Source organism: Phalacrocorax aristotelis, chromosome Z (assembly GCF_949628215.1).
Source record: "Phalacrocorax aristotelis chromosome Z, bGulAri2.1, whole genome shotgun sequence".
Classification (NCBI taxonomy): domain Eukaryota; kingdom Metazoa; phylum Chordata; class Aves; order Suliformes; family Phalacrocoracidae; genus Phalacrocorax; species Phalacrocorax aristotelis.
In genome coordinates, this window is record NC_134311.1 from 72,053,171 (window position 1) to 72,075,699 (window position 22,529).

The window sequence follows — 22,529 nt, forward strand, 5'->3', positions numbered from 1 at the left end:
TGTTGTTACACCCTATCCATGGGATCTCAAAGTACCACCAGTCCCTAGTACTGTTCTTGCACAACTTACGTCCCAAAATTTATTATCACTAATCCAGGTGGGTGTTTCTTTGCCAGTGAGCTGAGACGTATTTTAGTATGGAATAGACGTTACAGCAAGCAGGACCTCAAGGCAGACAGGTTAGAAAGACATTTCTTTGGTAAACGTAATTTTTTAGCTTCCTTTTAAATTTCTCTCTACTCACCTATGCCAGCAAGGGAGATCTTGGTGAGACATAGAGTTAAGGCTCTGGTGCCTGAGGTCTGTAAGGATGGTGACAGAAGCACATGACTGTTTTCACTAGAGCTGCTTCTGCACCAAATCAAGGAACAGCCTGAAAAGCCCCTGATGGTGCCCAGCAGTCCCCTGGTTATGTGTCCACAAAACAGTTCTTCCAGGATGAGCCAAGACAGCTACAGTAAGTGCTACCTGCTTTTATCCCAGCTGCATGGCTATGGCTTTGCCTTTGCCTTTGTCTCTCTTGCTGGAGGGAGTGCTTGCTGGGCCCTAAGGACAAAGACATATCTGGTCTCTAATCAGGTTTCTTGGGGTCTGCCATCATAAGTTCCAGAGATAGAACTAAATATAGCTGCAACACTGGTTTCCACTTAACATAATATTTGCTTAGTGGAAGACAATAACCCTACTAAATGGCAGACTTCGATACTTTGACCTTATTCTGATTCAGAAGGAAAAACAATGATTTGAGGATGCTCCAAGAGAGAAGGTGCATCCTGGGGCAACCCATTTGATGGTCTGCCCTGTCAGCCCACAAGTCCAAAGCAGCTGTGGGGTTGTAAAGTGACATTATCTGCCCAGGCTACATGTCCTTGGCCCATGCCTCTCCAGTGAGAGGTGAGGGGCAGCTGGGGGCACAGGTGGCAAAATTGTGGAGGTCCCAGCAGACACAGCGCGCCTCCTGGTGCTCTCTGCCACCATGGAGGGATCTCTGCAAAATGCTGTGACATCCACAAGGTGGCAAATACAGCTGAAGGATGTTTTATCAGCATCTTATTTACCTGTCCGTCTCTCATGAGGATGAAGAGGGCAAAAGCAAAGAAAACTAGAAGGATCCAGGAAGGCTGAAAAGCCTCAGACTGTCTCGTCTTAAGCTAGATGAACAGCAGAGCTGGAAAGTTCATCCCTTGGATGAATTTTGCTCATATATTTGACTTTATGTTATAATTATTGTTAGCAGTGGTGTAGATGTGGGTCAGGTGTATGTTTTCTTCCCTCTGCCAACAGAGCAGGGAGGAGGGGTGTCCCAGCCTCCTTGTACCCTCTGGAGTCACCTTGGGCAGGGAGATGGGTCTGCTTGTTTGTTTTCTTAATGGATAATTAACATTGCAGACAGCAAGTGACCTGGGAGAGGAGAGAAAGTTTGCACACAGCTCAGCCTTCCCGATTGTCCCCCTGGGCCACAGCATGGCAGCTCGGGAAGTTACTGACCTTGGCAGCTTGAGGGTCTTTCAAGTGACTTTTGCTTTCCTGATGCTGTTGGATGGTGCCTGATGGATGCCAGAGACATGTCTCAGCATTTCCCCACCATCCTTGTTTAAAGGCCAATTAGTGGGTGCCGGTTTTGTTTTGCACCCAGCAAGTTAGCCACCCCAGCAATTTAACAACTGCAATTTTCATTTACAGTTCACTTTGAACAGCACGTTTTATAAATGCACAGTGAAATAATGGCATAATCAACCTAGGAAAATCCATTAAAAGGGTCCGGATGTTCAAAACATGGAGCACACGATTAGGAAACCCTGTGACTGAGATTACTGCTGAGATCTAATTCTTCCTTACATGGCTCACAGATTTGAGGTAGGAGCAATTTTCTCTCCAAGAGTCTCTCACCAAAAGTTTCACCAATTTTCTAAATTTTACTTCTAAATTAAAAAAAACATTAAAACTGTGAAATGAAATTAACAAAAAAAATGTTTGAGTTCATGGAAAAATTTGGAAATGCCTCATGTTAATAATTTTGGAAATACAGTATTTTAATAGTTTCAAAATGGTTTGCATCATTTTGGGCTTTTCCTTTCTCATTTCTTTTTAACTTCCAAATAGTTCATTCTTCAAAATGAGAAGCCATTTTGAAACTTGCAGTCTTTTCTTTCTCCCTTGAAAAGACCAAAAGCTTTCTCCCCGTTTCCAAACTCTTCTTTGTCACCATTTCCCAAGTTAGGCATTTTTTCAAGCTGGTTGTGACCAGAAAAACGAAACAAACCAAAACAAACTTCTTACACAAATCTGCATTTGCTCCCACAAAAGTAATTTAAAAAACATTCTCAACCAGTTATCATAAACGCTGTTTAATCAGGTGTCCACAGACTGTTTGTTCCATGGGTCTGTTTGCACAGGACGGAAAATATTCACTGAGTCAATAGTCAATATTTCTTTTTATGCTCATCAGTTTGTTTTTTTCAGACCTCTCTTCTGGACCCTGATCATCCCTTAGATTAATATTTAAATTCATGAACTTGGCTTTTGCATGGCACTTGAGCCCAGAGAGCTGTGGTCCTGCCTCGCTGGGGAGAAGGAGATGCAACCCACATCTCTGATATGAAAAGTGACAACGGCCATCTGTGTCAGGAGGTAATGCTGGGCCTTTGAAATACGTCCATTGGGATACTTCTTCAAGCTGGTATAAATCAGTCCCACTGACTTAAAGGCATGCTTATTTAACCTATTTTGGGGTTGCTACCACCTGACCCTCATCATTGTGCCTCTGTGTTGGATGTGAGCTGGCTCACTTTGCCCTGATGGCTCTGACAGAGATCAGGGCAGCACCCTTCACAACACCACCATGCACCCCACAAGCAGGTACAACCCACCGGGGTGCCCCAGCTCCCATGCCAGCCCTGATCACAGCTCTGGGTGCAGCATCACCCACTGCCTACCTCATCGCATGGCACCACAAGGCTCATGCTACATCTCACCCCCATCCACCTTCACCGGGCCCCACTGGAGTAGCCCCCAGTGAACTCTACAGCCACACTGTTTGCTGCCCCTTTGTGCTTGTGTTAATAAATATATTCAACCACTCAGGGCCTCGAGTGACCTCAGGGCTCTCCACTATTAACCTTTCTGTCTGCTGAGAATTGGCCATTTGCTCCTTCCCTTCCCTCCCCATCTTATCTCAGTTTTAATCCATGCTTTGGCTTTTCCTCTCATTCTGTGGTTACCAAGTTTCCTTAATGGCCTCCTATGAGAGACTTTATCAAAAGCCTTTTGAAAGCTTAAATAAATTATAGGCACAGCTACACCATTCCCTGTTATCTTGTTAACTCTTCTGGCAGATTCTCAGCTCGGGTTAGAGAGGCAGAGCCCCTGCCTGCCTACACAGGTCTGTGGCCAGCTCTGCAGAAAGATGATGGGGCTCACCCTTGTGCCCTGCCTGGTCCAGAAGGACTTACTGAGATACTGAAACATCTTCCAGTCGCAACTCAGGAGAAAGAGCTGCTCCCAGCAACTGAAAAGCCACCCATCAATCGCCCTCACTCAAAACCATATCATGCAGTGATATTCACCATTTAATCAATGGCGAATTTGGGAGTATTTGGTGTGACTTCCCATTTAATTTTGATTTGAAATCATGACTATAAATTGACAAGTATTATACAGTGAAATTATTTCCAAGCAAAGAAAAGGTCCTCGGTCATGCAGGTATTGAAGGAGGGCATTTTAACATTTTTTAAAAGTCTTTTTAGAAATAATTTTGAAGCAGAAGGAATCCACATGAGATAAACCCAATTTTCTGGTGGAAAAGCCATTTCAGAAGTCTGGAACATAGCAGTCTTGCCCCAGTTCCATGGCCCATTCCTGCCCTTTGAGTTTCAGCTCAACACAAGTCACAGGTGAAGGAGGCACCCCTGCTACTGGATGAGGACAGATGATGAGAGATGCTCTAAGGTAGCAATCACAGCTTGGTCCCAAGCTGGGGTGCATTTGTGTGAGCTGTACCCCATTGTGCAGATGGTAGGATGGTGGCAGGCCATTGGTGCATGCAATTTGAAGTGGACCATCCTCAGCCTTACCATCTTCTCCAGGTAGCCTCTTGGATGAGCCATGGTGGGGAATGCTCCCACTCAACAAGGTGTGGCCCTGTGCTCTGCTTTTTCTGGAATTCAGCACCTGGTTTCAGAATACCTCTTGCAGATTGACAAGAAGCGTAGGCAGCTCCTGCAAGTCCCAGGATATATATATCCTTGTCGCTGCCTGCCCACTGCCCTTTGCTTCATTCTTGCAAACCTTTTGCAGATGGCATGCACAGGTATTTAACACCGCAGGGAGACAGATGCTCAGTCTCAGCCATATCCTCACCTCTTTTTACCTCTTTCCAGTTTTAGGAGTCCCACCTCCTGGATTTCTTCCCTCCACCTTGTACATCAAACTGTGTCTAAATCAGGGCAGCTCAGTTATGTTTTTGCTGAGATCTCCTGGGTACTTTGAGTGAGACTGGCTCAGCAGGAAGCAATGTGCTGGCTCTGTCTGCTCAGCTGCTGAGACACTGCAAACCACATCCATAGCCATGGCAGAGCCCTGCAACTGCCCCCTGAGAGATCAAGAGAGCAGAAAAAAAGGTGCAATTACGTGCAGGAGTGTCTGGGATTGTAGAGTCCAGAAAATTTCCACACAATCCAGAACTGCCCCAGAAACCTGACCTGATCTCCACCTTCCTTCAGACTCCTTCTTCACATCCACATCTTCCAAGCACTACACTACAAAGTGGGGACATGAATGCGAGCATTTACTTCAGTAGAGGGCACAGGTGGGCAAGTGAAGAGATGTACTTGGTGCTGGGTACATCTATGGGGAAGGTTGTTGCCCCACCCACTTGGTCCAGGATAGGCCCTTATGAGCAAGGTTATACTGATATCTGTAGCTGATTTAGCGACCTATTGCTGGGCACAAGGCTAATGCCTCTCTCCATTTGCATACAGCTTTGCATATCTTGACGGTTTGCTGTTCATAACAAACAATAAAAGGAGCTCTGCCATGTGTATGTACTTTCATGTCCCAGGTAGCCTGAGTGTGAATGCCTAATGCGTACCTGATTATTATTTGCTTGGTATTCAATAGTCTGAAAAAATAAAAAGTCCTATAGTTAGACAGTGAGATAGGACTGTTTAATTTCAGGCCATTATCTCCTGGTAATTGCTGGAAGAATTTCATTCTGTGCCAGTGCAATGGAAAAAAAATCAATTTTTTTTCCCCCTTTATGAAAAAAAAAAAAAAAGAGCCTGCTTTTCTCCAAGGGGTACAGGGCTTTCAGGCCATGACTGGGAGAGAGAGCCGTGGCTGCTTTATCAAATTCGCATTTCATTTCCAGCATGCACCCAAGCTGCATGTAAATTATAATGAGAAAAGGGGAAAAAACAAAGAGATAGAGCTCAAGAGATGGGAAATGATAATGAAATCAAATGAACTCAGGGCCTTTGAAGACTAACAGAGCCACAGACAGACAGATATGTACATAGTGACAAAGATAGAGACAAGCAAGAGACACGCATGAGGAGACAGCCAGCCTAGCAGGCAGATGGAGAGAGACAAAACTGGAGATTTGCACCCACAACGTGCACAAGGGCACAACATGTGAGTGAGCCTGGAGGGACCTGTGCTTCATACAGACCCCTCAAGCCATACATCCGGGGTGTGCAACTTGCTGGAGGCTCCCATTGCCTGTTTTCCCTACATCTCCCACACCTGCCATGCTGCTTCAGAAGTCCCAAGGGTGTGGGATGAAACCTGGCAGCATTTTCACCATGGGAAAGGACCCCTTCCAATCTACAGTGTCACATCTCCATCCTTCCTAGTGCAGCCAAGCCATGGACCTCATCACATTGCCAGTGTACGCCCACTGCATGAGATGACCTGGGGGCTTGTCACCCTGGGAGAGAGGAAGGGGGAAAGGTCCTGGTAAACTCTGCTGCTTCCCAGTCACCTTTTTGAAGGCAAAAGGGTTCAGCCGTCCACTGAGGTCAAGACTGAGCCTGGGACATGAAAGACAACCAACCCCAGAGATCCCACCTGCCTGGCTGGGGATGTGCACCTGGGCCTGGGGAGCTGGTTGTAAGATAAACCTTGAGACAACTTTTCACTTCTGCTGGGTGCTGAGATTTCAGTCACATCTTGTGTAATGAGTGCTCTGGCAGAGACTTCAGAGGGCTGCAGTGGTGTTGAGACAGGAAAAGATTTGCTGCTCTGGCTGTCACTGTTCAGCTTCTCCTTCAAACCCTGTACTGTCTGGGGTGGCCAAGTTGTAAGCACAGGGCTGAGATCTGGGGAACATCAATCTTACAAGGCCAGCTGGCCAGTGGTACATTAAAGAGCAGCTAGGACTCCACCGCCATGAGCAAAACTTGGAGTCCTTGCCCCAGCATGTCCCACATAGTGAGAGAGAGAGCCCAGCCCTTGCTGTCTGTGAATCATATCTGCACAACACAGGGTCAAATTCTGTACCCTGGGAGCATGAAGGCTGGTTGCCCTGGGTGCCTCAATCCACCAGGGCCAGCAAGACTCCATGAGGTCAATTTTCTTGAGTTTCAGGGATCTTTGATTCATGGGCTACCTCCCAGGTCAGTTACTCCAGCAGTTTATTTCCCTCATTTGTGGAAACCTGTGCTTTGTTCCTAGCCACAAAGGGAAATGGAAGAAAGAAAGGAGAAAGCTGAGCCTTCAAACAGTTGCACTAGCTGAACCAAAATATCTTGAGAATAGCCAGGCAAATGCCAGCACAGTGACATCCAAGTACAGGTGCTGCGAGCAAGAGAATTTCCCAGCTACCTGTGAAAAGCACCTGTGCTTGCTTGAGTAACTTCTGAATCACTCATGATGGATCACAACTCATTATAAATTGTTAACGATTAATTTAGTCATGGATAATTATTGTAATTGTGATTACAGGCTAACAATCAGTGCCATTGGACAAAGACTGGGGTGCTGGGAGCAGACGGGATGTAAAACTCCTCCAAAGATGCTGCCCAGGTGTGAGAAGGGTGGCAGAGCCCTGCTGGAGGTCTGCACTTCCAGAAGACCTCTCCCACTCCTCTCAGAGAAGGCAGTAGCAGCATCACATCAGCATCAGAGAACAGGCTGAGATGCACATCGTTGCTCATGCTGGTGATAAGAGGCAGGCAGGAAAGAAGTAGAGACGAGTGCTCCCTCTGCCTCCCAGTGCAGAAGACTGGGGTTCTGGTGGCTACTTCTTTCTGTCCTTGCTGAGTACTGCCTGGACGAGGATCTCTGAGGCTTATCCACACCTGGACAGCAACACAGGATTCCCTGGGGGAGGAAAGAAAGAAACCTGTTCGTAGGGATGCTGGATGCAATGTGGGAGACCAGGGAGGTCAGGATGCCAGCTGCTAGGGGCTGGAGAGCCGCACATGGGCAAGAAGACAGCCAGTCTGCATGCCCTATCTGCTAAGATGGGCATGAGCTAGCAAGCAACATTTGTAGGTCCCAGCAAAACTCCAGCCATGCAATGAGTCATGCCCTGCTGCGACCCAGAAGTCTGAGACCTGGAGGCTTCACACCACTACAAAACAAGAGCAAAATCTGCACTTTGCACTCTGGCACAAATGGCTTTGGGCCTTTGGAAAATGATGCCTATGGCAGTTTTCTGGAATGCGCTACTGAAATCCCAGGGTAGGGCAGATTGTGGCCTTCACGTGGTCTTTTGGTGCTCTGTAGATCCCATGAGTAGCAGACTGGCACCAACAGGGTCTAAATTTGCACAAGAATAATTTGAAAATCCTACAGAACTTGCTAAATTCTCTTGGCTCTAAGGAAACCAATGCAGGAAAAGCAGGATTAAAAAAAAACGGAACGAAAAAAGGAAGAAGCAGCCAGAGATTGATTCTTACCTCATATCATTAAAAAATAAATTGCTGTAGCACTGTAACATAAAGTAAGAATCAATCTTATTTTTTAACACCAGAAATAACCTAATGAAATACAAGATTGATTCTGAATATGGGCTTCTTGGTGGAACCCCTGTGGGAATTGATTACAAAATTGAATGTCTCAGAGCTGATAAGATGAATTTGGAATAAATCTTACTTTTAACTACTCCCTTTTTATGCTCATAAAAAAAAGAAAGATTGATTCCAATCAAAACTTCTTCTAAAAAGTGAGACAGTTTCGATTTGTCGAGGCAGTTTTTCAACAGAACAGCACTGAACTTCAGAGCCAATCTCACCCCTAGTTATGCGTTCCCCAGGGGGGAAAAATACGAGGCACAATATTTCTGATTTACAGCTCGAAATGAGACAGTAATGATCATAATAATCAGGACAAGAAGAAGGAGAGAGCCTCAAGTGGATGGCAGCTCTCTCGACTGATGATGCCAAGGGAGTAGTGGTTTGGAAAGCAAAGGTGGAGGAGCAGCTCCCTCTCTGCTGCGCCAGTGGGGACTGCTGAGGACAATTCTTGCTCTGCAAACTCCAGGGTTGAACATGGGTCTGGTTATACTGCAAAACAATCCTGTTGGGGGTCCCGCCAACTTTTCAGGGCTGCATCTCCAGCCCTACCAGCATCGCCTGCCTGGCCACCGTGGCAGCATCCCCTCAGAGCCTCCTACACTCAGGGGTAGGAAATGGCTTTGAGTTCCCAGCCTCAGCTCAGTTATAGCCAGTTAATCACACCACACCACACCACACCATGCCCTGCAAGATGCTTGAATTCTCTCTAGCTGACCTGCCAATTCCCTGGGATGGAGGTTGCCCAGTCCCACCAAGATCAGAGCACTGGGTTTGTCAGGCTTTGCTTCCAGACTGGCTGTGGTAATTTCCATACCCTCATTTCTAATTACACTTCATGCCTTTGCTCCCATGAGCACCAGCACTGGTCTTATCAAAAAATGAGGCAAAATGTTAATTCAGTCTTGGGCCCCACTCTGTACTTTCTTTAATCTCTCTCTCCTCATTGCTGCTTTGCAGAAGACAGTTCCAGGACTCTTGTTGGTTGGGTAGTTTCTTCTCATCTCCAGCTTATATTTATTCATGGCCCATTTATACATGTTTTTTCTAGTGCTAATATTTTATTTCATCTTCAGTCACTCTCCCTTGCACCTGGGCATCTCTGCAAGATGGTGGTTTGCTCCCATCTCTTCCACTGGGTGCTTCTACGTCAGAGATATCTCATAAGGGAATTTTTTTCACTTTTTGGAAGAAATGCTATTCTGATACCCAACTTGTGTCTGTTTTTCAGCTGCTGAGGAGAATTTGAAGGACTATCTCTTTTTCTCTATCTTCTGCTCTTTCTCTCTCTCCTTCCTTCCTTTCTTCCAGTCCCCCAAAAAGGACATTTAAAATTAACATCATCCAGATGACCTTCTGCCCTGATGACAGTACTTTTTTTTCCCACATAACTCATTTTAGGTGCACTGGGACTGCTCACAAAAGCAGTCTGTCCCTGCCTTTCCCACAATTGCACAGCCGGGACCACTTGGACACGGCCCTGTCCCTGCGGTGTGTGAATCTCAGACAACTCCCTCCCTCCTTCGCATGGATCTCACACATTCCCAGTGAAGGGCTGTGGCCTCTCCCTCCTCCAGGACCCACATACCAGACCCAGCTGGGTGGGGGATCCAAGATGAGACATGTTGCCTCTGACATATGGGGTCCTGGAGAGACAGAGGTCCCAGTGTGGCACTGCAGCCGGGTACATACCACGTAGCAGGGCCGGGTGTTCAAAGGCGCCTGTGAGCAGACATACAGCCCCAGCTGTGCCGAGCATGGGGACTCCTTCCCCATCACGCGCCTGGGCGTGCCAGATGTGCTCCTGACATCCTCGAGTGCGGTGACGCATGAGGAAGACAAGGGAGCTGCAGGCGCCTGCTTGATGCTCACCCCAACTTGCAAGAGCCTTCGGCATGCCATCCTGGTCCACACAGACCCTTGAGCCGTGGCACAGGTGGAAAGCAAGGTTTCATCCTCCCCTTCTCCTCCTTGGCAACCTGGCTGTGATTTCAAAGGGCCTGTAGGCTGAATTCAGCAACAAGGACCCTCCTGGTTCCTGCAGCCAGGGAGGCAGCTAGTTGGTCTGGCTGAAGAGCAATTTCATTCTCTTATCCCAGCAAAATCTGGTCTGCATTAAAAATAACAAAAACTCTCCCAAACCCACTGTGTTTAAATAATGTTAAAGATCTGACTGAAAGCATCGAAAGCAAATTCCAAGCTCTAATGAAGAAGGATTGTCTGGCATGGTAATAATAATAAACTCGGTGCACATATGTATGTATGCATGTATATATAGAAAGAGAATTTCCTCTGAGGAGCTGAACACCCTATAATTAGCTAGGTTAGGTTTCATGGCCACACTGGGAAGTGCAGCAGGTAAGTGCTGTTGACCTGCTGTTTTCAGCTTGGTAAAGACAGTCAGAGAGAAAAGAGGTGGCCGAGAGGAGAATGGGAAAAGCAGGTTGCCTCCCAATCTGGCCCTGCCCCAGCTGCAGCCTTGGGCTGACTGCTGAGCAAGGGCTCTGGTTTTCAGCCCTGGATTTGCAGTGGAGTCAGGACAACCTGCAGCAGTAAGCCTCTGCCAGGTCTTGGTCCAGCAGAGACATGATGGCCAGAATCAGGAGGCAGTGTCGCAGCCATGAGACAAAGATGAGCTACTGAGGCTCACTGGTATGGGTTAGAGGCCTTAGGGTCAATCAGAAATGAGAGGTGTAGGGGAGGCACCATGTCCATTAACCTCACAAGAGGGCAGACAAGGAGGTGGTGGGATACCATGCAGAGGGCTCACCCTTTACAGGTCCCCGAGTACTGAGTGTCCTAGCTCCCAGCTCTTGCAATGAGGAGCCATCCTTGTCCCATAAGGTGTCTGTAAGATCATCCTTCTATGCTGCAGGCTTGTTTGGCAGCTTTTTCACTGACTCAGGTGATAACACTCTCAGCCCTCCCCAGGGAACTCTGTTCAGCAGTTTCTGTCATACTCCTCCACTTCATTATGCTTAACAGATCCTCCTCTGCCTTCCTGTTCACGTCCTTCAGATACCTATGTGCTGATGAGAGGGGAAGGAAGGAAGAAAAGAGCATCTCCTAGTTCCTACCTGTGCAGGCAGTTGCACAGTGAGAGCTGGAAGAGTGTTGCTGATGAATCACAAGCCATAGGAGCGCACAAAGCTTAGCAGGTGCCCGGACACCACAATGAAGGGTGTGGGATGGGCACTGAATTGGCATGGGACAGAGGAGGGAACCCTTCACTCTGGGACACTCATGTACAAAGCAGTTTCTGAAGGTCAGCTATGAGAAGTCAGAACCTGTTTTGTCTCACACTGCATCTAGAGGTCTTCACAGCAGAGCCCACCTCAGACCTGCTGGCAGATACCTGGTCACCTTGGAGCCATGTCTCTCAGTCCTTCCTCACTTCTCTGAGCTGAACCCACTTTACAGTCAGTGATCACTTGAGGACACCATTTCCCACAGCATTCTCCTGGAGAAACTGGCTGCTCATGGCTTGGATGGGTATACTCTTCACTGGGTAAAACCTAGTTGGGCAGCCAGGCCCAAAAACTAGTGGTGAATGGAACTAAATCCACTTGGCAGCTGGTCACAAGCGGTGTTCCCCAGGGCTCAGGTTTAGGCCCAGTCTTGTTTAATATCTTTATCAATGATCTGTACGAGGGCATCGAGTGCACCCTCAGTAATTTTGCAGCCGACACCAAGTTGGGCAGGAGTGTCAATCTGCTCGAGGGTAGGAAGGCTTTACAGAGGGATCTGGACAGGTTGGATCAGTGGGCTAAAGCCAACTGTATGCGGTTCAGCAAGGTTCAGTGAGTCCTGTACTTGGGTCACAACAACCCCAGGCAACGCTACAGGCTTGGGGCAGAGTGGCTGGAGAGCTGCCTGGCGGAGACGGACCTGGGGGTCCTGACTGACAGCCGGCTGAACATGAGCCAGCAGTGTGCCCAGGTGGCCAAGGTGGCCAAAAGCATCGTGGCTTGTATCAGCAATAGTGTGGCCAGCAGGAGCAGGGAGGTGATCGTGCCCCTGTACTCGGCACTGGTGAGGCCGCACCTCGAATCCTGGGCTTGGTTTTGGGCTGCCCAGTACAAGAAGGACATCAAGGTGCTGGAGTGTGTCCAGAAAAGGGCAACAGAACTGGTGAAGGGTCTGGAGAAAAGGTCCTGTGAGGAACTGCTGAGGGAACTGGGTTTGTTTAGCCTGGAGAAGAGGAGGCTGAGGGGAGACGTTATTGCTCTGTACAACTACCTGAAAGGAGGTTGTAGCGAGGTGGGTGTTGGTCTCTTCTCCCAAGTAACAAGTGATAGAAAAAGAGAAAATGGTCTCAAGTTGTGCCAGGGGAGGTCTAGACTGGGTATTGGGAAAAATTTACTCTCTGAAAGAGTTGTCAAGGATTGGAACAGGCTGCCCAGGGAAGTGGTGGAGTCACCATCCCTGCAGGTATTTAAAAGATGTGTGGTTGTGGTGCTTACGCACATGGTTTAGTGGTGGACTTGGTGATAGCTGAACTCGGTCTTAAAGGTCTTTTCCAACCTAAATGATTCTATGATTCTGATCCTATGATCTCCCAAGTGGAAATCTGGGCAGACAACTAAGCAAGCAGAGAGATATGTACTTGTAGTCACCTCAGTCTGCTCCCAAGGCCCCCATGGTCCTGTTAATCACCTGGGCTTGCTTACACTGTACAATTTGCATGGTAATTATATTTAACAAGAACAGCAATAAAGGAAATAGAAAGTGTAATGTTGTTATCAAGACATAATTATTCCTGAACAATTCGGTGATTACAGTTTGCTATGGTTGGAACTAATTGTCATCAGCCCTCTTCGGTGTGACATGCTCCCTCTCACTCCTGCAGCATCAGCCCCAGGGTGCCTCCAGCATCTGGCTCCTGGATCTCTCCAGCCATCGAGAGGGTTTAGACACCCAGACATGATGCTTTGTGGTACCTTGACTTGCATCTAGCTGAGCAGGTCTGTGGAAATGAATATGATGAGCACGTCCTTACAGCCTCTTTGCGTCTCTGCAGGGTCTCTGTCACACGTATGGAGAGCCTAGGGCTGCATGGTGTGTCAGACAGCTTGGGCAGAGCAGCAGGGGAGCCCAGGGAGGTGATGGCTCCTCTGAGGGAATTTCTGCATGGGGGATGCAGCTAGGCACTGTAGCATCTCCATCTGGCTGTGGGAGGACAGGAAACACAGCATGTCCCTGGGAACCCCAGCTGCCAAATCTCCAGCTCACCGCCCCAGAGAGGTGCATTATGCTTCCTGCTGTGCAAGGCCTGACTGGCTAAAACTTGAGGTGCCTGCATGGTTCTCCCTTCCAGAACTTGGCATACATGCTGAGATTTCAGCCACTGGTGAGGGTCTGCCTGGACCTACATTCCCCTTCCACCAGCCAGCCTGGCTGTTACCCCCGCACATGCGTTTCACCCACAGCCAGCTCCAGGGAGAGGGTGTGAGGGAAGGCAGAGCTGTGGTGCAGAGCAAAACCTCTGTCCTTCCCTCCCAGGGCAAGGAAAAGACAGGAACCTATCCAAATAAAAGCCAGCCCCCTCCTCCTCCATAGTCCAACACACAGGCTTTCTGCACAGTGGAGAGCTGTGCTTTCAAACTTCCCCATCCAGACACAGGCAAAGCAGGAAAATGCTGTCCCTGTCCTCCTCTGAGCTCAGAGAGAGGCCAGAAAGCCTATCCTAGGGGATAAGGGTAGCCAAAGCCTGATGCTGAGATCCTTTCCAGGCTGCAGCCTCTCTGGCTGCTGGATCTTCCCTCACCAGAGCCCCAACTGTGCCATGGCCAAAGAGATGGGGCGATGAAAACCCCCACAAGTAGACAGGTCATTGCTCAGTGGCTATTTTGCTGCTGTGCAGCACCACTCCCACATCAGCCATGGCCTGCAGGGACCACAGCAGGTGAGCTGCTTTTGCTCCTTATGGTGAAATGAGTGTGCCAGGTCTTAGCCAAAGATCTGTTGCAGTATGGGTGTCTTCATGCAAACACCAAGCATCTGCTTGCTCCAGGACACACATGCCACAAGGGTGGAAAGAAGGGCCTGCACAACTGCAACTGGATCCTCACAAGCTGAGGAAGAACTCAGCTCTCTCTCTTAGAGACTCCCAGGACAGTGTCTGCATGCTCCCCTGTGGGTTTCTGGGCACACACAGAGGACAGCCTGTTTCCCTCCAGCTCAGGTCTTTAAATGCCATTGTTGTCCTGTGCTAGCTCATCGCTTAAAATCCCAAGAAACATGAGAAAGGCCCCTGGAGCTGCAATTTAACTTCTCCTGTGAATACACAAAGACCTCGTGTTCAGGTCTCTGAGTCCAGCTCACCTTCTCAGCTCAAAACACTTGCAGCTGCTTCGAGGAACTCTCAGAAATCCCTCAATCCTCTGAAACCTAAAAAGGAGGAAAAAAAAGCAACTGCACTGTGATGTATAGCTGCTTTGTTACCCAAAAGGTCTCTGAAAACATCAGGCAAGGAATTCGCTGGAGGCAGTGTGCTTTGTAAATCACAGAGCACCTCAGTGTTCAAGTGTGTGGTGGTAGCTAAATTAGATCATTCAAGAGGCTGGTAATGAAGGAAGATGTGGGATAGGGAGGTAGGAAGGGTTGTGAGGTGATGCCTGGAAAGCTCAGGAGTGAGAGTAAAGTGTTTCCAGGGAGAAGGTGTGGGAAGAGGTGAGCTCAGGGAAGGCTGTGGTCTGTTAAATAGACTGAAGCTGGCAAAACCCAAGGCTGGCAAAGTCATGCAGGAAACAGGAAGGTAAGGTTGCCTTTTGTTCTCTCTCACCTATCCAAAATGCAGCTTGCAAACACAGCTGAGTCCCAGTTTGCAGCTGATGATAGACACTCCAGAGCAGATCCAAACCAGGTAGGCTCTGGTGGGAACATGTCGTGTTGCAGAACTGAATCCATACCTGCACACAAACCCACAGCAGGCTGCCCTGTCAGCCTGTGCCAGGAGCCTTCAGATCCCACTTAGGAGACGCTCCACAAGGGAAGGCCCTGCAGGGTCCTGTGCATTAGCAAAGGTCTGGATCCTGTTCACGCAGTGTGAAGAGATCAGGCATGAGATGGATCATGGTGCTCAAGCCCAGAATCAGGAGATATTCCAACCAGTCCCCCTAAGAATGGGTCTCACATGCAGCAATGCACGCAGAAAGAATCAGTGCGTGGTGGATGTCAGCTTAGCTTCAACTCTGTGTCAACATTACCATGGGTCCAGCCTACTGCTTCAGTAGAGGGGACACAGCCATAAAGAACAGCAAGGCGGGGCAGGCTGGGTAGGACTAAACACCCATTTCTCCAGTGTCTCAGAAAGCCTGTAAGATCAAAGCAAATGTGTCATAATAAATCCTGACAGCACACTCCCCACATTTAGCCAGGAGCCATCCTGAGTCCCAAGTTGTTTGTGTGTATTTCATTACAGACCCTGAAGAGTTTTTCTTCTCTGACTTTCTCTAGTCTCTCCTTAAACCCATGCAAACTTTCAGGATCCACAGCATCATGCAGCAACCAGTGCCACCAGTCTATCACACCTTGCACCTTAACACCTGCTAGCAATCCGTTGTGTCCTCTTCTTCTCACATTGCTTCCTACCACCTTCCCATGCCTTCTACTGCATACTCTTCAGTCACCTCTTTTCTGGACTGTAAGCAAGCAAAGTTACTCATGCATTAGCCAGGAGGGGACTGTTCCACACCTTTGATCATCCTTGTGAGTCTGCAATATCCCCTGAGAAGAAGGATCAGCTCTTTGTGCAGTACTGAAAAGGTGAATGGACAATGGGTTTTCACAGTGACTGCTCTTGACCTTGGAACTGAGCTCAACTCAAGCTCATGAGACCAGAGAGTGACCCACAGGGAAAGGAACTGGAGATAGTTTCCTGTCAAAAACAAGACTTAATTGCATGGTGGAGCTCCTTGGAGACAGAAATGCTTGTTGACGGTTGCAGGGGAACAATCTTTGATTTGCAATACCTCTGTAACATTCCCCCCTCTCCTCTGATGGAGGACAGGAGACCCTGTGTCACCCTGATCTGATATGGATGCTGGGTTAACCCATCTGCTCCAGACCTGTCCTCTCTCCGTGGTTTGGTTTGGACTGGGGGAGATCTGGCGATGGTTCAGACACAAAGCCAAGACCCAGGAGCCGCTCCTCCATCAATGCCCTTCTAATGCCCCTGCTGAAGCAGAGCCGCTTTGTTAATCATCTCTGTGGATTAGCACCGGTTTACAAGCTCCACAAAGAAGCATTTGGAATCATAAATTGCATTTGCACTGCTTAGCCCCTGAGCATCGTTAGAGCTTGGTAGACAGATGTAAAAGGAAATCTTTAGAGAGAACAAGGGGGATAACAAAGAGATTATCAGAACCAAGCCTGAAAATTAATAGACCAAATCAAAATTAATTAATAGACTAAATTCAATTAATAGACTAAAACCTCTTTGAAAATGCGGTCACCTCAATCACTGATCATCTTTGTGCACTCCCACGAAGACAGGCAGTTCAGTTTCTTCAACAACTTGAGTTAAGGAAGGCCAGGCTGGAGCAGCAAGGGGCAAAGATTGGGGTTTTAAGGGTCAGAGTTGTGCCTGCAAGAGAGAAGGCAGGCTGGGGAGCCCAGGGCGGGCCTGGCAGCAGGTATGGGGAATCCTAAAGCAATTGAAAAGCTGATATCTTCTCTCTTCCGTGAAAACTATGACGCTGGAAACACGGTGAGTATTAAGAGCAGTTGTTGTCCTGCTGTTCAGCTTGTATCTGGATTAGATTTGTGTTAAGGATGGAATAAGAGTCTGGCTAAGTATTACTTTCCACAAATATTTGGCTTTTAAAAAAAGCTGAAATGTGGAGTTTATCACATTCAGACCCAAATAAATTGCAGTGGATGTGAAGAGCAATAAAAAGTAACTGGAGAGCCAAACAAAGGGGCACAAGGAGTGGGCACTACTGGCTGCAGAGAGGAAAGCACAAGGTGCGAGTGGGCCATGGGGAGGCTGGGAGGGAGGAGACAGAACCTGGAGCAACCTTGCCTTTGTCCTGGGGATGCCACCAGCTTGCTTCAGGTCCTTACTTTCTCCAGGATAGTCCTGCCACACTTCACCAGAAGACCCAGGGCGGTTCTGTGTCCTCCTGGACCATGCATGGACCATGTATTTTGGAGATGGATCAGGAGAAAAACCAGTCCCTCAAAAAAACCCAATCTTATCTCACCAGCAGTAAGGGAAATCCATAGTTACCAGCACAGGTAGAGAAAGCTGGGGTAGAGACTTCCGAGTTTGGCCATGCAAATCTCATCCTTTTACCGTTAGAGGAAAAGTGATCCCAGCTGGCCCTATAGGTGAAAACAGTGATGGAGCAAGGCTTTAAGGTGGCATTTAATCATAAGAGGGTTGGCACAGGGAGTACCAGCCAAACCCCCTCTTTTCTTGAAAGACGGGACTTTCACCCTTGAAAGCTGATTGTTTAGCTACTGTAAATGAGACTGTGATTTTGAGAGTTTGCAGACGTTTCCAGCTGCCTGGTGAAAACTACCCTCTTTTCAGTGGCTGAAGGGTCCTTTTAGGATGCAAGGTTCTCAAAACTGCTCTTAAAATGGGTGGGAGAAGTCTTTTTCCCGAATTATAGGAAAATCCCCATGTCATCCTGTGTGCCGTAACAAAATGACCCCAGTCAATGTGATGTGAAGGCACAGTTGCAGCTTCCTATGCCCCATCCATGAAGCAGCTCTTTAGCATCAAGGTTTCCATGCCCTCATCCCTCTTCTTGATATACCTGTTGCAGCACATGCTCTAGACAGCCAGCCCAAGGGCAGGTGATGACTGTGTGCAGTGATGTTTCTAGATGGAGAGTTTACTGCCAAAAAAGATGCAGTTTTGAGACAACTGAAACTATTCATGAATTCATGCCAAGGATGGTAAATAGTTTAACTGAGGGTGAGGGGAAAACAAAAACGCAAAAAAAAAACTCAAAATGAAAGTCACATTTGCAAGGCTCAAGTTTCCATTTCACAATGACACTTCGAAACCCATTTGCCTAGTTGTTTCATTGCCTTTCTCAAAAAAACAAACAGAAAAAAAAAGGCCAAATGAGAAAACAGAAAGTAGTACTTGTTTTAATGTAAAATGAATTAATGAGCAATTAATCATAAAAAGCAAGCCTATCTTCCCTTGACTGTGCTCAGAGAAAGATAGTCACTCACATCTCCGATTTACTTGTGACTTGCCAGCAGCGCATAAGAAGGCTGGAGATGAACATGGTTTTAATTCCCCATCCTTGTTTGTGTCACCAGCTCTGCAGATTATCTCTGCTTTCATAAAACAGCCCCTGAAAAACAGGGAGGGTGTGGGGGTCAGTGGTGAGCCAGAGCTGTGACCTCCAGACTAGAGACAGGCTGTGGAGCAGAGGACCCAAGGAGTAGAGGAGATGCTCAGACAAACGGGAATGAGGTGGGTTTGCGCTGGTAGAATACCCTGGCATGTTTTATCCCCTAAACGGCACGTATGCTTTCAACCAGCTGGTTTCCTAGTGGGAGCCACTGGCCCAGCCGGCTCACACGGGTCCCAGGAGATTGCATTTTCATGGCATACCACTGAAGTTGCCCGCAGGGTCCATCCCACCTCAGGTCCTCATCCTTACCCCAGGATGGGCTTCTGCTGTGTTGCAGTACAGTCCCACACCTGATTTTCCTGCAGGAATTCACCCCAGGTCTTGCCCAGCTCCCTGGCAGAGACTACCGTTCCCCTCCTCCATCAGACCAGCCTGCCTCCTCCAGCAGCTATCGCTGGGAGGAAATGCGGGGTTTGCTCCTCGGGAGAGTCCAGTGTTTCAAAACAGTCCTCATTCCAAAACGGAACAAAACAAAGGCAGAGTTTTCCCTGTGAACTGGAATTTAATCATTTTGAGTCACTCAACTCAGCACAGTTGGATAAAATAAAAATGTTTTGTCCTGATTTTAATTACCCATTACTATTAAATTATTTTATATACATTACAGTGTATTATGCACAAGCATTTTGATGTTTTGACCACTTCCTCCCTTTTTCTTTCTGTGAGAATGAAGTTTCCTCACAATCCACGCATTTTCACAAGCTGATTTGCTTTCAACAGTTTGGCATTTTCAACAGAAAGAAGGAAAAAAATCTGTCTGAAAACCAGCTGCACTTGCAAATGCTGCAGGAGGAGCTTCATTCATTCAAAACGCAGTTTCCACTGGATCCCTTTTCTTGGTTTTAGCTATTATGAGGTTGAAAATCCAGCCTTGCTTTGAAACAATACCATGGGGCTTCACATTAATTGCTTCCTGTGACTTCAGATCAATTATATAACCCTATAAAGAAATTGCATTTCTCTTCTGAGCCTCCCGTTCTGGAGGCTTGCCCATGGGTCAAGAGCAGAGGTGTTTTTCCTTGCCAGGTGATGTTCCAGAAGAAGGACCATCCTTCCTAATTTCCACAGCATGAGTTTTGAAGGTGGTGGGATAGGTTTGGATGGTCCAGCCCAAGGTGCTGCCCTGTCTGCAGCTCCTGCACAGCAGGACAGGTTTTGTTCTGTGCATATTGGCTGATGCAATGCACACATCCCCCAGTGCAGCATCCTTTGCCCATGCTGATTTCAAGGAGGTGACATTGCAGGCCCTAGATTTAAAAAAAAAAAAATAACCATCCCTCAGGATTTATCCTTACAATTATCTCCCTAGAGCAGCATTCACTTCCTCAAGGGAAGATGCTCTTGTTGCTTCCCTCCATCTGCATGGCACTGACCGCAGAGTTTGAGAGCTCTTGCAACTCCACAAGATGTTTTTCATCTCAATATTATTTTTAGGAGTGGAGGGGATAAAATATGCCTTTTTGACAACCAAGAAAAAGATTTTTTTCCCTGGGAAAAATTTTGTTTTGTTTAAAAATTTCCATTGGAGGGGAGCTAAATGTAAAAAGGACTTATTTTTTTAATTGAGCAAATGGATATTTTTACCAAAGAGTGTTCTTTGAAAGTCTGTCCTCCATCTCCTTCTTTTTCATCTTGAGAAAAAAAAAAAGTAGAATAAATTCATACATGATTTGGGAAAAAGGGGAAACGCCCATGAAAAAACCAGACATGTTTTAACCAGCTGAGTCGTAAAAATCTTCTAGCCAATAATGTCAGCAGGTCTGCTGGGGGACAGGCAGCAGAGGCAGTGGGCGAAGGTGGCTGGGTGTCCGGGGGCTTTCCAGGCTGCAGGGGAGGCTGCAGGTTGCAACGTGCTATGGTCGAGCTGCGCTCTGTGCCGGCAATACTTGATGTATTGTTATGGCCGTGTTTGCTGTATTACGAATTTAGCACCTCGTTCCCTTTGAGCACTGTACAAATTACTCCCGTTGTTTATGCACCAGTGTCACTCTTCACATGTTAAAAGAACTTTATGGGTGGTAATTAATCCGCATAAATGCTCTGTGAAGTTCTGCTTAGGGAAAGGAGGCACAGGGTGGGTAAGGTGGCATGCCGAGACCACAGCACCAGCACTCTCTTCCACCACGGCATCTCAAACTGGTGCTCCAGGCTTCTTCAGTGCCAGAATCTGCGGGTGATACGGTGGTGGGACATGGCTGGAGGAGGCAGGGACCATGCCACCTTGCACCTCCAATTTCCACAGTGACGACAGGGAAAGGTTTAAGCTTCCAGATGAGGGGGATCGGCAGCGGGAGCTGGTAAAACCTTCAGAAACAAAGATCCTCTTTCTATGCAAATGTCCCTTAGAAATAAAACTCGGGGGGGAAAGAGCAAAAGGCAGAAGGTGACGTCAGTGGCTTGTCTCATGGTTTTTTTTCTCCCCCAAGTTTCCCGAGAGGTGTGAGCGGGTGGCTTAGGCAGATGTTTGCTGATCAGATATGCTGATGATCGTGCCCAGGGGGAGAGAAACTTGAAGTGATACAGTTTAACCCAAATGAAATAATAACACTTTCCAATCTCTTCCCCGGCTTTGGTTTCTAAAACAGCTAGGAGATAATGATTAGAAACATCAAGAGGGTGAGCAACGGCTTTGGAGGCTTGTTCTGAAGAAAGCAGGGTTAGGCGGAGAATTTTTCAACCCATTAAAAATTAATTGCCAGGAAACTCTCTGGTCGGGTTAATGGATAACAAGCCTTTGAGATCCTCCAAGCAAGGGTAGCTCAGACACCAAGGACCCAGTGGGTGCAAGAAGGAAGCAATTCTTTCTCCCAGAAAACTTCCAAAAAGAGGGTGAGATTAAAAGGGCCCTGTTTGCACCACTGCTTGCACCACCTTTCCTGGCAGGAAAGGCCCCGTGAAGCTGATCCCTATGCAGCGATGGGGAGGACAGGGTATTAATCAGGAGTGTACCCAGGGAGCTTTACACCCTGAAACACCTCACCTCTGTCTCTGGGTGACACAGAGAAGGATGCTGCAGGACCCTCTGGAAGGGGACATTGTGGTTTGAGTCATACCCCAGGCTGCAGTGATTTTTCTGGCCACTTTTTGGGAGAGAGAGGGGATTATATGAGCCCTGCTACATCTCTGTCTCCCATAGAGGCTCTGCACATGGAGCAGCCCCCAAGCCCCTGTGAAGGCTGTGGGAGAGATGATGCCCCACAGCACAGATGTCTCAGAGGATTCCAACCCAATGCATGTCCACATGAAGCTGAGGTCCCTGCTTATGGGGCAGGACAAGTCTCATGCTGGCAGTGCTTGTGAGCCGGTTTCCATCCCCAAGGGGGAACAGAAAGGCAGGTAATTTTCAGTTCTGCCACCAAAGCATCCAAAATCCTAGGATGGACTGGGAAGAGCCTCCAAACACCCAGATTGCATGCAAGGAGAGGAGTACACATACCTGCGTATGCATGTCTCTGCGTTTGTATCTCTGTGTGTGCATGTGTGCACAGAGGGCAATGTGGGCATGCAGGGGTACTTGCAAATCCATTGCCTGGCATGCTTGTGCCAGCTGAGGGTCCTGGCTCTGCCTGGGAAGACCGGCAGTGTGAGCAGCCAGCAGCAACAGAGGCAGGTGGGGCAGGGGGAGGCTTTGGGGCCAGCGGGAAGGGGTGACATTTAAGCTAGTGGCAGGGGAAACGTGAGACGGGGTTGGTCTGGAAATAATGCAGCTCCTGCCAAATTTACAGCCCTCCTGGGGAGGGCTGTGAGAGCAGGGGAAGGAAAGCCAGCAGCAGGCCCAGGGGATATTGCCAGGGCCTGGCTTTTTGAAGATATGTGCTCCCGTGTTACAAGTGTCAAGAGGGCACAGCATGAGCCTCTTTAATGAGCCTGAGGGGCTGGGGACAGGGGGCCACCCCACCTCTCTGGGAAGTGCTGGAGGGAAATGCAGAGCCAGGGCTGCCTAGGCAAAGGTACACAGCAAGGGGCTTGGTGGGGAGGAATGCACCATGGTGGGAGAGGTGGCAGGAGGACACCGTGGTTCCCCATCCCTCCCAGCTACCCTGAACAGGTGAGAACAGCCACCATCCAGCTCTGCTTTTGCCAAAAAAAACTGAGGCTAAATAGCTTTTGCCCAGAGCTGAGGCTGTGGGAG